The 16218-nt window shown below is 46.1% G+C and overlaps 1 long non-coding RNA gene across 2 annotated transcripts; it reads left to right on the top strand.

Annotated features, from left to right (window-relative positions):
• The first annotated feature begins 4398 nt into the window (after positions 1-4398).
• LOC115503173 lies at positions 4399-16012 on the top strand. 2 transcript variants are annotated; one of them, XR_003965312.1, is made up of 3 exons: positions 4399-5658; positions 6819-9266; positions 15154-16012. It is a non-coding gene; the product is annotated as an uncharacterized LOC115503173 (long non-coding RNA). The 2 variants fall into 2 exon arrangements; XR_003965311.1 differs by having other exon boundaries at positions 4399-7159; positions 8138-9266; positions 15154-16009.
• The last annotated feature ends 206 nt before the right edge of the window (positions 16013-16218 follow it).

Below are 16218 nucleotides of genomic sequence, written 5' to 3'. Positions count from 1 at the left end.
CCTCCACCCTTCCCTATGACATTCTGTTCCTAGTCTTGAAAAAATTCCATTCCCATCTCTCTCCGCACCTTTGCAGCATCTCCCCACACCCCCCCACCCCAAAACCCACTCCACTTCTCCATTTTGGTGGATGGCCGGCACAAAACTTCCATCTTCCCTGACCCCTGTTTCCCTCACACCTACATGCAATCTTTCAGCAATCCCTGTCCACTCCACCCACAGAATCTCTCCAGAATCTAAGGACCTGGTGGCCCTTGTCACCATTCTGACTTCACCTCCTCCTCCTCCTTTTTTTGCATTCCCTCCCACCACCCATTTTTCCTCTAGCTCACCAGACACCCCCACCCCTACCCGGGCCCTTGCACTTGCTGTTTCCTCTGCGTTCTTCTCTCAGATCTTAGGCGCTCCTTCCACCATCCCCCTCTGTTTCATTGCTGTCATTCTCTATACAGGTGATCCTTGAACAACATTTGAATTTGTTTGAATTATGTGAATCCATTTATACATGGATATTTTTACAGTATAGTACTGCACCTGTATTTTGTCTGCTTTATGATTTTCTTAGAACATTTTCTTTCCTCTAGCTTACTTTATTGTAAGAATACAGTATATAATACAGGTAACGTACAAAATACGTGTTAATTGATTGTTATGTTATAGGGAAGCCTTCTGGCCAACAGTAGGTTATTAGTGGCTAAATTTTTGAGGAGTCAAAAGTTACACTTGGATTTTTGACTGAATGGTGGGCCAGTGCCTCCTAACCCCCCCATCGTTCAAAGGTCAACTCTACTTCTCTTTACCTGTTTCTTCTTTTGAAATACTTTTAAATTTTTAATTAGGGAATATTTATTTCAAACTGGAAAAAAAATAAAACAATCATCCCCACCATCCATAGACGGTAGATGTGGATATTTTGCCATTTTCATTTCAGGTCTTATTTTCTTTTTTAAAAGAAATAAACTGTTACAGGCACAGCCAAAGGCCCAGTTCCCCATCCCTCCGTTCTCTGGTCTTACCCCCAAGGTACCCACCTCCCTGAAGCTGTGTTCCTCCTGTGCCCTTTCTCATCCTTTTTTTGACATCAGGATGCATCTATCAACAATATAGCCTATTGTTCAGCGTCTTTTGAAAGATACACACGATTAGTCTCCTACTGTATCATTTTGCAACTTGTTTTCTCCATCATCGTTGTTTCTGAGTTTTCTCCACACTGATACACAGAGCTCTATTTCATAAACCTTAACTCTTATCTAGCATCCATTGTTAGAAGAAACCACAGTGGATATTTCTACTCAGAGCCAATATAGTTCTTTCTTCTTTTCCCCTTGCAGCCTTGAACTTTCAGTTCCTGTCTCCCTGTGCCAGAGGCAACGTTTATTCACAGAAGTTTTGTTTAAGTTTCTTTTTTCTTTTTTTCCCATGAGCTACAGCAAGACATACCTTTTACACTGGTCTCCAGTACAAGAAGTACCTGTAATATGTATATAATATATATATATATATAAATACATGTAATGTCACAAAAGTTGCAGGAAACCCCACTTATTCACTATGCCTCATACATTGTATTTTAAATTCTACCCTATTTCTGTTTGGAAAAAGTTCTGTTCGCAACGCACTACCTTGGTTTCACGGCCCTTAAATGGTCATGATCCACAGTTTGAAAAACACCAGAGGGGCACCTGGGTGGCTTAGTTGGTTAAGCTTCCGACTCCTGATTTTGGCTCAGGTCACGATCTCAGTTTGTGAGTTCGAGCCCCATGTCCGGCTCCACACCGTCAGCAGGAAGCCTGCTTGGGATTCTGTGTCTCCTTCTCTTTCTGCCTCTCTCTCTCTCTCTGTCTCTCAAAAAGAAATAAACATTTTTTAAAATTAAAAAAAAAAAAAAGGAAGGAGAAACACTGGGTGTGTCGAAAGGGGTGTCCCCTTAATAGGCGGTGCTCTGCTGAGAGCAGGGAGCTCAGAATCAGTTGTCTCAACACATAGTCCCAGTTGCCTGGTTTTATTTGTGTACCTATTTCACAACTTCAGTCCAACTGACCTTCAGCTCCTGCACCTGGACGGTGTCAGCCACCCTCGAGCACGAGTCCCTAGAGAGAGAGCACCTCTCTTTTGTCCCAACACCGGGGTCTGACCTGTCCTGGGGTAGACTCTCCAGGTCTGGGGTCCTCGGCAGCCGTAGGCGCTGGGGGATCGGGGTGCAAGGGGGTGACTCTCCATCACTGGATGGTGTTATGTGAATGGAAGGCACCTCCGGGAGCTTCCAGGTCTCAGGGGATGGGCCCTCTGCCCTGCCATCTCGTGGCTGCTGGTTCTGCCACTCGGCTGCAGGGACTGATGAGTCTGAGTCCTGGACACCACCCTCCACCGATGGGGGCCAAGGCAGCTGGGGCAGGAGCTCAGCCATGGGAAGGGCTCCACCTGCCGGCTCTGGAGCCTTGGATAACTGCACAGTCTCTGGGGGAGAAAAAAGAGAGGGGAAGGGAAGGGCCCCTGTTGAAGCCTTGCCTCTCACCACCCCGCACTGCTCCACAGCCGAACTGAGGTTCAGAGCACAGTGTAGGGGTCAGAGAGGTCTGGGTGGGAATCCCACCTCTGTCACTGTCCTCTCTTCCTGACCCTGAGCCTCAGTTTCCTCTTCTGGAAACTGGAGATCCTGATGCCCACCTCCTATGGTGGCTGGGTTGCATCAGAGAGCTCTGACATGTGGGGTGCCCAGCCCAGGGCCTGGCACACAGTAAGTGCTCAGTGAACTTCTGTTTGTGCTCCTGAGTTGGGGTTTATTTTGTCTGAACATTCACCAAGGCCAAGCCCTGGGTTTTCTATACACCAGTCACCCTAGCTCCTTTCCACACACACCAGGCCAGGAAGGAGCCGGGCCTGAGCGGGCCCCAGAGGCCTCCGGGCCTAGGTAACGGCTGATCAAGCTGAGGAGACAGAATCCAGGATTTCCCTTCCCTGTTTGCTCAGCAATTGCCCCTCCCAAGACAAACAAAGGGAGGGTGGCCGGCTGTGGCCTCCTCAGCTGGGAGGAAGCCAGGCCAGTTCTTGCACCGCAGATGTGACATTACAGGCCACCTGGGTCTGCGGAGATCAAATCAGTGTCTGTCCACACGGCAGAACACAGCAAGGGCTGCTTGGTGTCTAGCTGCCCAGGGAGTAGGGAAGGGAGACCTGTGGGACCCAGAGAGGGTGGCCCCTGGCTTGGGGAAGAGACCCTGACCCTTACAGGCCAGGCCCGGACCCCAGGGTCCTTCCCAGGCACCCCGATACCCTTACCTTCTGGTTTCCTCCTCCTTCTGTCCCCACGGGGTTCGGACTTCCAGGATAAGGACAGGAGACCAGGCCCTTCCCTCCCCCCAGGAGTCCTGGCTGGACCGAAGAGTCACAACCTTGCGGCCAGAATAGCATGTCCAGCTGGAGTCGTGTTCCCCTCTGACCAGCTGTTCCTGGGAGAAGGGACAGAGTGGGGGTGGGGGTGCCCGTACAGAGGAGTGTGAAGTCAGCCGCCTTGTCTTGCCCTCGTGACTGCCCCACTGAGGAAGGGGCTGTCTTCCCTAGGCTTCTGCTGGTCCTTCTCTCCACAGTGTAGCTCCTGCCTGTCCCCCATTATTCCCCCAGAGCTGCTCCTCCAAGCCCAGGGGTCACCTCTGGGTGACCAAATCCGGGACACTTTCCAGTCCTCATCTTCCCGCCCTGCTCTTAGAAGCCACAACCTGGGACAGCCCTCTTCCTTCTGGGAGCTTCTCTTTGCCTCTGAGATGCCGCAGTTTCTGGCTCTCCTCCCACCTCACTGACAGCACCCCCTCACACTTTTGTGCACACCCATCTCCGCTACCCTGTCTGGAGAAGCTAGTATTCCCCACGGCTCAGGTCTAGGCGCTTTTCTCTTGCTTTTCCATTTTTATTGCATAATAATTGACACATACTAATGAGTGTCTGCATCATAGACGTGAGTTATAAATTATAACAGTAAATGGGCCCTTTAGCCCCCCCACCCGATTCGAGAACCAGCACATCACTGGTGATTGCCTTAGGCTCCTCCCCCAGCCCACCCGGCTTCCCTTCCAGAATTCTCCATCACCCCTGCTGGATGGTCATCAACCCTTCACATTTTTAATAGTTTAAAATTATTTTACTTATTTATTTATTTATATTTATTTTATTTTATTTATTATTTATTTATTTATTTATTTATTTATTTTATTTATTTATTTATTTTATTTATTTATTTTATTTATTTTATTTTATTTTATTATTTATTTTTTTGAGTAGACTTCATGCCCAGCTCAGAGCTCAGTGTGGGGCTTGAACTCATGACCCCTCATGATCAAGACCTGAACTGAGATCAAGAGTCAGACGCTTAATTGACTGAGCCGCCCAGGCACCCCTTTAATAGTTTTTTTTTAATAGTTTTTTTTTAATCACATTGCTATACAACCCTAAACAATGTATTTTTTTAGTTTTTCTTGCGTCTGAGCTCTTGAACCATACCTTGTGTCATCTGTGACTTGCTTTCCTCGCTCAATGTGAGTTCTAAGATTCAGCCATAGGGGTAGCCCCACTTACCCTGTTTTTGCTACTGTGCTACCTTCCGTTGTCGGAATATACCACACTTTCTTTATCTTACCTGCTCATGGACGGCAGGTTGTTTCTGGTTTTCTGCTCTGATGAATGACGCCGTCCTGACATTCCCCGCATGTGTTCCTTGCGTAACTCCCTGGTAAACCAGCATCCCAGTGATCGTCCGGCCACCCGCGTGCCTCCCCTGTGCGTGCTCGTGTCTTAGTGCTCAGGGTGTTTCTGTGGATCTTCTATCCCGCCTTTATTACTTAATTTTTTACTTTCTTTTATTACTTTACTTATTATTTTAAGACACTGACTTTATTACTTTAGTGTTAAAGTAAGTCTTGATGTCTGGTGAGCAAATCTTCCTATCTTGTTCCTCTTCTCCCAGAGTCAGCTTGTCAAGTTCCAAGGGGGAAAAATCAGTAAGAATTCCATGGTTATGCTATAACCAACAATTGATATCTTTACTGACTTCTCCAAAATGTCCACATGGGGTCACTCTCCTAGTACTTAGGTCACTCTCTGGGCGTTTAGGAATTTTTCTTAATTGTGGCAAAATACACATAAAAGTTACCATCTTAACCTTTTTTTTTAAGTAGGCTCCAAGCTCGACGCAGGGTAAAAAGATCATGACCCAGACACTCCACTGACTGAGCCACCCAGGCACCCCCCATCTTAACCATTTCTAAGTGTAGAGTTCCATAGTGTCAACAATACTCAACATTATGCAGCCATAATCATCATGTGTTTAGGTACTTTTGAAAAATAATTGTTCTTTTAAAGTTCTTTCATATCTTTTTTTTCCCAGTTTTATTGAGAAATAGTTGACATACCTCACTGTATGGCTTAGGAGGTACATACAGCATGATGGTTTGACACATATATTGTGAAACGATCACAGTAGAGTTCAGCTAACAATCATCTTCTCATATAAATACAATAAAAAGAAAAGCAGGAAGAAAAGAAGAAAGAAAAATAATTTTCTCCTGGTGGTGGGAATGCTTAGGATCTACTCTCTTGAGAACCTTCCTGTCTGTCACACAGTGGCGTTGACTATGGTCGTCATGTTGTACATTGCATCTCTAGGAGGTCAGTATCTTATAACTAGGATTTTGTGCCTTTTGACCCTTTCCTCCAATTCTCCTTCCTCCCACTTTCGTATCTTTTGTTAGATTTTTTTCCTTTGGTATTTCATGTTTATAGAAGTTCTTTTGTAACAGATAATACACACATCAAAGGGCATAAAATATAAATGTACGGCTTAATATATAATTATGAAGGAAGAACACATGGACCCACTACCCAGGCCAAGAAAAAATATGCCAGCATCCCCAGAAGCCACAAATGCCTTCCCAGCCAAACCCCTCTCCCTCCACCCAGTCATCCATCCGTCCATCATCCATCTGTCCACCCATCCACCCACCCATTGAGCCATCCGCCCATCCATCCATCCATCCATCCATCCATCTCTGGGTATTTCAGAGCTTCCTTGGTCTATTTGTCTATCCCTGTGCAAAACCCACACTATCTTAATTATACACACATTGACTTCTTTGAAAATTCCTTCCTTTGCTTTTCTTTGGTTTTACCACTTAAGCACATATTCCCCAAAACCCTAGTTTAGTTTCTGAACTTTGTACAAATAGAATAACACCCTTTGAATTTTTTGGTATTTGGCTTTTGTTATTTAACAGTATGCTTGTAAATTATTCACCTTATTGTGAATAGCTGTAATGTGTTCATTTTTAATATTGTATAGTATTGATATAGTATCAATGAAATAAGTTGTGGATAAATACCATTACTTGCTTATCAATTATACTGATGGACAGTTGAGGGCTTCCCAGTTTGGGCCATTAAAAATAGTGCTGCTGTGAACATTCTTTTACATGTCTCGTTGCATTCCTCTTTGTCAGGCATCAGGTATCTGTCCATCCATCCATCCACCCATTCATCCATCCATTTATCCATCCACCCATTCATCTACTCACCTGTCCGTCCATCCGTTCATCCATCCATCCTCTCATCCATTCATCCAGCCATCTCTGGGTGTTTCAGAGCTTCCTTGGTCTATTTGTCTATCCTTGTGCAAAACTCACACTTTCTTAATTATATATGCTTAATTATCCTAATTATATGTATAGTTTTATAATTAGTCTCGATATCCTCCCACCTTGCTCTTCTTTAAGAGTCTCTTGGCTTTTCATGTTCGATGCTTACCTCAGCTGTGCATGATCCTTGCCTATCAGTTCACGTATAGGAGTGGGGCCCGGTGTGAGGCTCAGCCTGTAGTGTGAAACTGAAAGCGCAGTGGAAGATTGAAATAAGAAAATGTTTTGCTGAAACACATCAAGAGTCCTATGGAAAACTTGTTGGAGATGTGCCTACAGAACCCCTAGATGGACAGGTTCAGTCGGCAGCTGGACAAATAAAGATCGGCGCTGGTCTGGGCGTTCCCCAGCGTGTTGGCGGAGGTCACTCACCCCAAGAAATCTAGCTGTCAAATGTCCCTCACCTCACCTGGCACATCTGTTTCCAGAACCCACCCTTCTCTCCCTGCACAGGATTATCGTCTTCAAGAAACATCAAGGTTGGCATAAGATTCTTTCTTAGGGGTTGAGGTTACAGGGGGGAATTGGGCTTGTGGTCAGTGTTGTTTTTACCTTTCCTGACCTCTGCCTTTGCAGACAGATTTCTCAGTCAAGTTCATGGCTGGTGGAGAGAAGGAAACTCATTAGAACCCAATGTCCTTGGAAACATGGGCAGGGCTGGTATGTGGAAATGAAATCTCAAACAGAGCAAGGCTACAGAAGAACACCCCATGTGTTCTCCATCCTAGAAGCTCTGTGGCTGAAAACCGCCTGCTTCTTGTCCATTATTTCCGCCTTCCCCTCATCCAGGGGAGCACTGCCCACTGGAGTCTCTTCCCAACTGGAACGAGGAGTCTGGGCTGAGGAGTCCAGACTCTGTGCTGTTTCTGTAGTATTTTTCCACATGGAGATTTCGTGTACAGATAGAATCTATGCTCACTGTTCCATTTTCTACCCCTACATGGGTGCTTTCCACTCTCTGGAGTGTGGGCTTATGTATCTCTGACGAATAATAAGCAATAATGTGATGTTTGCACTCCCTAGATACTTCAAGATTTCCTGACTGTATCTATCTGTTTCCAGTGAACTGTGACTTCTGGTTTCCTCTCTGACTGTGCCCACATGGGCCTGGTAAAATTTGACTTCTTACCAAATCTCTCCCACACTCTCTGTATACGTAAGGTTTCTTCCCTGGTGTGTCTGATTTTAGCAAATTCCTTCCCACACTCTCCACCCTGGAAAGTCCCAAATTCTCTGATGTCCTCCCTTTCAATGCCTTGTTTGCATCCTGAGACTTCTCCCTTTGGGCCAGACTGAGTTCCATTTCTACAACACAGATGTGCACCAGGTGGTGACCCGCCACTGTGGGGTGGGGTGGGGGGCAAGTTGGACAGTTCCCTGCCCGCCGCCCTCTGCCTTGACCTCCCAGTCAGTGCTGTTGGGGCCTCTGTGTCTCATGAACTGCTTTGTCTTTCCAGCATCTTGGATGGAAGTGTCAGTGCTGCTCCCCTCAGGCAAAGACACCCAGGCCAAGACCATTTCCTGCCCTGAAACTTGGGGCTCTCTGAGGAGAAAGCTTGGTGTACCTCGAGTTGTCCGAGGATGGGCACCTTGACAAGACTAGGGACGAGTGATGAAGGTGGATTTTTGTCATCCAGAAACTCCCAAGCGTTTCTTCCTTCTCCCAGCTTCCTTCCCAGGACCTAGTTTTCCATTTTGCCTTCTGATCTTGTATATTTACTCCCACCCAAAAAAACCAAAAGGAAGGGCCCAAAACACGGTCTAAGAAAAAGTGGCCTGTTCTCCTTCTCAAAGCCTGAAAAATCACATTTTTCTGACCATTTGGATTCATTTCCGCAAGGACTTGTTGGGACCAAATACAACATTTCCTGTAGAAAATACCTGCTTCGGGAGGGATCTGTTATGCCCGGTGGCCCTTCCATCTCTGTCTCACCTGGACTGGGAACTCTTCAAGGAAACGTCCAGATTGGGGGCTTCCTTTCAGCAGGGATGATGGGAAGTCATTTCATAAACTGCAATGATTTCCAGGCTGCCCCCCACCCGCTGATGTACACACTGTTGGCCGCTCTTCTGGAAAATGGGGATTAAGCTACGGACAGAGACACAATCCCTGTAGTCAGTGAGTTTCCAGCCTTCCTCTGGGAAGTGTGGGAAATGCTGATGCCCACCTCAAGGGGTTCTGGGAGATTCTGATGAGATAATGCAACTAAAATGCTTAGGCTGGGCTCGAGCACACAGCGAATGCCCAATCAGTGTTTTAGTTGCTATTATATGTTCGGGGGTGGGGGGCGGTGTTTGAAAGAGCGTCTGTGGCTCAGGATTTCGACAACCACACTACCAAGATGCTGGAAAGCAGGTGCTGGGGGAAATAGGGCGGGGAGGAATGCAAGAATTCTAGAATGCTGGTCATGTCCCCATGTCGGTTTGGTTTAGCTCAGGGTGTTTTTCCACATCACTTATTAGGCAAACTTTTAAAATGAGAAACTGACATTCCCTTGCAGAGGCCGAGGGAGGAACTAGAAAGATTTCATTTCGCTCCACAGTCAGGCCTGTGAGGCAGAGAGCCCTCCAAACATGGCAGCTTTGGTATGGTTCGTTTTTATTTTTTTCTGTTTTATGTATTGGAATTATGTATAATATGTAAATATAAAATTATGTATAAAACCTTTTTTGGTTTTATTTAAAAATGTTTTTTAGGGGCACCTGGGTAGCTCAGTCAGTAGAGTGTCTGACTCTTCATTTTGGCTCAGGTCATGATCCCAGGGTCAGGGGATCGAGCCCCCACTTCGGGCTCCGTGCTGAGCAGGGAGCCTGCTTAAGGGTCAGTCTCTCTCTCTCTCTCTCCCCCTCTGGCCCTCTCCCCCACTCACATGTTCTGTCTCTCTCTCTCTTTCTCTCTCTAACAAAAAAGATAATAAATAAAGATTTAAAAATAAAAATATTTTTTAAAAGTTAGGTATAGCTAATTTAAATTTTTTTAATGTTTATTTATTTTTGAGAGAGAGAGAGACCGCAAGCAGGGGAGGGGCAGAGAGAGAGAGGGAGACACAGAATGGGAAGCAGGCTCCAGGCTCTGAGCTGTCAGCACAGAGTCAGATGCGGGGCTCAAATCCACGAACTGTGAGATCATGACCTGAGCCGAAGTTGGATGCGTAACCGACTGAGCCACCCAGGTGCCCCAAGTATAGCTAGTTAAATGGGAAACAACTGGCTTTGCCCCCGGAAGCCTGCGGAAAGGAAGGATGGGAAGAGGGAACTGGCTGCACGAGGGAGGCACAGGCCACTGTGGGGATGGCTCTCAGAGTGGCCCCGCTGAGACCGAGGAGGTTCTCGGATCCACTCCACAAGCCTGTCAGGGCCACCCTCAGCTCTTTCGAACACTGAGCAAAACACTACCTGCTCTCAGAAATGGGAGAAAAAAATCGGTCTGACTTGGGAAAGTCTGCACGCAAAACATTTTTAAAAATTTCAGTTGGAATGTTGCACACATCACAAGCGAGTTTAAATAGGTGTCAATAAAGCTGAATTTTAAACGACACCTGTGTGAGTTTCCTGGCGCCACCAGAACAACTTCCCATGAACTTGGGGGCTTCTAACCACAGAAAGTCATGGTCTCAGAGTTCTGAAGTTTGGAAGCCTGAAGTCGAGGGGTTCCGGAGGCTCCAGGGCAGGATCCCTCCTTGCCTCTCCCGGTGTCCTTGCGTTGTTCAAGGGGAATAAAGGTACTGATCAGAAGCTTTGAAACAGTAAGCATGCATCTAAAATAAGAGAGAATGTCTACCCTCTAAACTAGTAGAAGGAAGAAAATGGAAAAGAAAAACCTTCGATCCAAAACGTGAAAGAAGCACGGAAAAAGTGGGATAAAGAGAAAGTGTACACAATATTATGGCTGAAATCTAACAAGCATATCAATTATTATAATCCAAGTTAAAAGACTACTCCTGTCAAAGCACAAACATTGCCAGATTAGACCAAGAAAAACACGTAGTTACATGCTCTTTACAAGACAAATAACTGACAAATAAGGATAAAGAAAGGTTGAAAGTAAAGGGACAGACAAAGATTTATCAGGAAAATACTAACTGGAGGAAAGGTAGTGTAGCTCTAATCCATCAGACAACAAAGATGTAAAGCAAAAAACACTTTTAAAGGTAAAGACAGCTACAACCTAACAGTATAAAAGTTCGACTCACCAGGAAAATATAACAGTTCTAAGCTTGGGTGCACTAATAAATTGTATTCAGTAAGGAAAGAATAAACATTTTTAAAACTTGAAGTATTTTTGACACACATTAAATTAGTTTTGGGCGTAAAACATAGTGATTCGACAAGAATATACATTCTTTTTTTTAATGTCTATTTATTTTCTGAGAGAGAGACAGACAGAGCATGAGCAGGGGAGGGGCAGAGAGAGAGGGAGACACAGAATCCCAAGCAGGCTCCAGGCTCCAAGCTATCAGCACAGAGCCCGACGTAGGGGCTCGAACTCACGAACCGCGAGGTCATGACCTGAGCCAAAGTCGGATGCATAACCGACTGAGCCACCCAGGCGCCCCTAGGATACACATTCTTTATTTTTTTTTTCAATATATGAAATTTATTGTCAAATTGGTTTCCATAGGATATACATTCTTTAAAGCACACATGGAATATTTACAAAATTTCATCACAGTCTGACATAAAAAAAAAGTGCCAATGCACTGTTAAAGTTTTTAATGGCAAACAAATTCATTCTCTGAGCAGAATAAAATTGTCAGAAATTAATAACTAAAATATGACTAGGAAACTCACCTGTTTGGAAATTAAAGACACTTCTCAATAATTCACAAGTCAAATAAGAAACCATAAGAGGAATTAGAAGATATACAGAACTAACAATAATGAAAATGCCATGTATAAAAACTTGAAAGACAAGAAAAACTACAGCCTTAAACGCTATTTAATGAAGTGAGCAATCAAATTAGGAAGATGGAAAAGAGAGGGGAATAAATCCTAAGAATACATGAGGAAGGAAACAATAAAGGTAAGAGCAGAAAATAAAATAGAAAACTAGGATACAATAGAGAAGATTGGAAGTCACAAGTTCGTTCTTGAAAAAGATTTAAAAAATGGGGCACCTGGGTGGCTCAGTCGGTTGAGGGTCTGACGTTGGTTCAAGTCATGATCTCATGGTTTGTGAGTTCAAGCCCCACATCGGGCTCTGTGCTGACAGCTCACAGCCTGGAGTCTGCTTCGGTTTCTGTGTCTCCCTCTCTCCCCCCCCTTGGAGGACTCAAGGAAGAAAGTGGAAGATGGTGGGAGGGAAGCAGTGGGAGAAGGGCGAGTGTAGCTGGTGTGTGTGTGGCGGGGGGAGCCCGGGGTGGGGCCTCAGGGCAAAAACACGGGGTGAAGGCAGAGCACACCGTTCCCCATCCCTCCTCAAACATCGGGGGGGTGGAGAGGGTGCCTGGAGCCCCGGGGAAGGAGAAGGGTTTCTACCCAAGAGGAGTAAGGCACTTGACAGAGGAGAGCTGGAGGGCCCTCATGGTAGGAGTCCACATCTGGAGGTTCGCTGAACTCTTCAAAGAACTTCATAGCATTTCGCTTGAGCAGGAAATGCTCAACAGAATCCTGCAGTTGGGTTCATGCCAGGAATGTAAGGATGATTTAACAAAGAAAATCAATAAATGTAATTTAACATATTAAGAGATCAAAAGATGCAAAAAAAAAACATATTCCAAAAAATTCAACATCGATTCATAATTAAAAACCCCTAGCAAGCTGGGGACGCCTGGGTGGCTCAGTCGGTTAAGCGTCCGGTTCTCGCTTTCGGCTCAGGTCATGATCTCACGGTTTCGTGAGTTCTAGCCCCATATCGGGTTCTGTGCTGATGATGCAGAGACTGCTTGGGATTCTCTCTCTCTCTCTCTCTCTCTCTCTTTCTCTTTCTCTTTCTCTGCCCCTCCCCTACTCACACTGTCTCTGTCTCTCTCAAAATAAATAAACTTAAAAAAAAAAAAAAACTCCTAGCAAGCTTGAAATAGAAAAGCACTTCCTTTAACTGATAAATGGCATATACAGTAAAAGTGTTGAATCCAAAGAAAAGCTCCTAGAAAGGAGAATACAAGACAAAATGGAGAGTAAGAGAAAAGATAAGAAAATTAGAGGATAAATCCAGAAATTCCAAAAAAAAGAAAAAAAAAGCAGAAAACACAATAGTGAAGAAAGTATTAAAGAAATATTACAAGAAAAAATCCCACAACTGAAAATTGGAAGGGGCCTACAGAGTATGGAGCACAATTGTTAAAATACAATAATGATACTTCAGAACATCAGTTCTAAAAGTTTCCAGAGGAAAAAAAAAAAAAAAATTTAAAAAAAAAAAAAAAAGGGGCGCCTGGGTGGCGCAGTCGGTTAAGCGTCCGACTTCAGCCAGGTCACGATCTCGCGGTCCGTGAGTTCGAGCCCCGCGTCAGGCTCTGGGCTGATGGCTCGGAGCCTGGAGCCTGTTTCCGATTCTGTGTCTCCCTCTCTCTCTGCCCCTTCCCCGTTCATGCTCTGTCTCTCTCTGTCCCAAAAATAAATAAACGTTGAAAAAAAAAAATTTAAAAGTTTCCAGAAAGAAAAAAAAAAATCACAGTTAAAGCATGATAGGGGGAAGGACATCTAACTATCAATCAACGGGAAACAGGATTAGAAATTCTCAGACACATAATGTCTCAAAAAATTGCCTCCCAAGCTCTCTTTCTCAAGAAGCTTCTAGAAGATATTTCCACCAAAAACAAAGAAGTGAACCAGGAGGGAGAAAACGGGGGAATCAACCTAGCAAGATGGCAAAGGAAAGTCCCAGGGAGAGAATTCTGCAGTCTGTTAAAGAACATCCATCTCCATACTGGAGCACAACAGTGATGTTGGAGGTTAAATTATTCTAAGTGGGGGGAGGAGAAGGCAATGTTAACTCCAGTTGTAAAGAAAAACCAGAAGCTTGACTGGAGACGCTGTGCTGTGAATCCCAGCACACTACATAGCTCAGCTCTGACTAACATTTTACTAATCATAATCATAGAATCACTGAATGTTGATTTCATAAAAATCATCAAAGAACAACCCTGGGAGGATGGACAGAAGGGAAGGAAAGAGGTGTGTGGGAAAGGGTGTGTGTAATAGGTAAATATGTGTGTAAGAGCTAATTGATCGTCATCCAGTAAAAAGTCCGTGGGTAGGGGCGCCTGGGTGGCACAGTCGGTTAAGCGTCCGACTTCAGCCAGGTCACGATCTCGCGGTCCGTGAGTTCGAGCCCCGCGTCAGGCTCTGGGCTGATGGCTCGGAGCCTGGAGCCTGCTTCCGATTCTGTGTCTCCCTCTCTCTGTGCCCCTCCCCCGCTCATGCTCTGTCTCTCTCTGTCCCAAAAATAAAATAAACGTTGAAAAAAAATTAAAAAAAAAAAAAAAGTCCGTGGGTAATATATACAATGAAAAAATCAAGACTGTGTATAAACTTGCCATTTGTAAACATGAAGATTTCGACAGAGGCACCGGCGAAAAGGGAGTGGTTGATTCTGGAGAGTGGAATCAAGGGTGAGAAGGCATGGAGTGGAGGAGACAAAGGCACATTGAATCATTTTACCTTTCCTACTATGTGTGTGTGTAACTGATCAGCATGAGAATTTAAGAAGCCTGCCTTTGTTAGGCCCAAGAACTTTAATTCTAAGAATCCAAGTGACAGAACTACTAATAATGAACATAATAAACATCGTTATGCATTTTGCAACTTCCCCAGTCGGAACACTCTGTCTTTTCATCCACACACTCACGGAAGCTTCCTCCCTGTGATCTGTGAATGGAGACACAAAGCTTTTCTCTCCTGCTGGGATGCCCTTCCCCGTGTGCTCCCACCAGCTGCCGCCACGCTTCCCTTGGCTCCCGTCGCCAGTCCTGGGTGTGGCCGGTGCCAGCCTCTTCACCTGCCATCGCTCGCCCCTCATGAGGCCCGGAGCAAGAGTCAACAGAAGGCGTCCTGCACTGTGGATGCTGGACCCTGAGTCTCAGTGCCAGGGGCCGAGTGGGGCTGAGCCCGAGCCATGCCTCGGGGCCGCAGCACCGCCCTGGACAGGCCCTGCAGCCCCTTGGAGGACTCAAGGAAGAAAGTGGGAGATGGTGGGAGGGAAGCAGTGGGAGAAGGGCGAGTGTAGCTGGTGTGTGTGTGGCGGGGGGAGCCCGGGGTGGGGCCTCAGGGCAAAAACACGGGGTGAAGGCAGAGCACACCGTTCCCCATCCCTCCTCAAACATCAGGGGGTGGAGAGGGTGCCTGGAGCCCCGGGGAAGGAGAAGGGTTTCTACCCAAGAGGAGTAAGGCACTTGACAGAGGAGAGCTGGAGGGCCCTCATGGTAGGAGTCCACATCTGGAGGTTCGCTGAACTCTTCAAAGAACTTCATAGCATTTCGCTTGAGCAGGAAATCCATCCAGACTTAAACTTCCTTTTTCTGCACCATAGAGAAGAACAGGAAAAGGGCGTAGGATGCAGAGCGTCGGCCATGATTGGAGAGGATGAACCCAGCTCGCTCCCTGCGGTGTCTACACTGCACCATCCTTCACGGCTCTGGGGTCCGAGGTTGGCCCGCCCCCGACTGGATTGGTTTTCTCTATCGGCTTCCTCTCTCCCTCCCATTTCACTTGGCAAATCCCTCCACTTCATCCGTGATTCATTCATTCCACAAATATTTTGTGAAAGTGCTGGAGACACAACAGGAAATCAGTCCTTTGCATTCAAGAAAGCGATAATGAAATCGTTGTCGTTGTTGTTAGTCTGTATTGAGACTTCGCTCCCCCCCCCCCCCCCCCGTCCCGGGAAATCTTCTATCGAACATGAGAAATCGTAGAAGACAATGGACATTTCTAATAGGAGATTGAGAATTCCAGAATGAAAAAACAAACCCTCCGTTGGGGGGAGGGGAACGGAGAAGGAAGAACAATGATAAAATACCCAGAAATGCCCCCAAACGGTGAGGAAAGGACAGTCAGAAGTCGGATATTGCCACATCCTGGAAATAGCACTTAGCAAATGAGGAAATTTCGTAAGGCGATTTCTTGCCGTAGTTCGGCCTGTCTCATCCTGCGAATTTCAGCATACCCATTCACCCCTCGGTCACTCCGTTTCCCACATCTGCACCGTTAACCCGGTCTAAGCTAACTGGGTGGGTGTAGGTAGAGTACAGTGAAAATGAGGCGCTGTGCATAAAAGTGCACTGGGACTGGGAGACGCCATATAAATGGTGAGGAGAAAGGTTTTTAAAAGTCCCTCCTAACACTGCTGAGCTCCTCCGCCCTCCAGGTACCGTCTTTCTTGAAGTCAGCTCCCCGGGTCCACCATCAGCGGAGGGGGGGGGGGCGCGGAGGGCGAGGCGGGGGTGGGGGGGTGGTGGCTGCTCAGGTCAAGGTAGGGCTGTGGATGGTGCTTGGTGGAGCAAACATTTCCTGTTCTCAAGGCGGCCGCCAGGAGGCAGTATCATGATCAGAGGGCACCCATCAAGAAGTGTTCTCACCAAGCACCGGGCAGAGA

This window comes from Lynx canadensis, chromosome E2 (genome assembly GCF_007474595.2).
Source record: "Lynx canadensis isolate LIC74 chromosome E2, mLynCan4.pri.v2, whole genome shotgun sequence".
Lineage (NCBI taxonomy): Eukaryota > Metazoa > Chordata > Mammalia > Carnivora > Felidae > Lynx > Lynx canadensis.
This window is presented reverse-complemented; position numbering and strand designations above follow the sequence as displayed.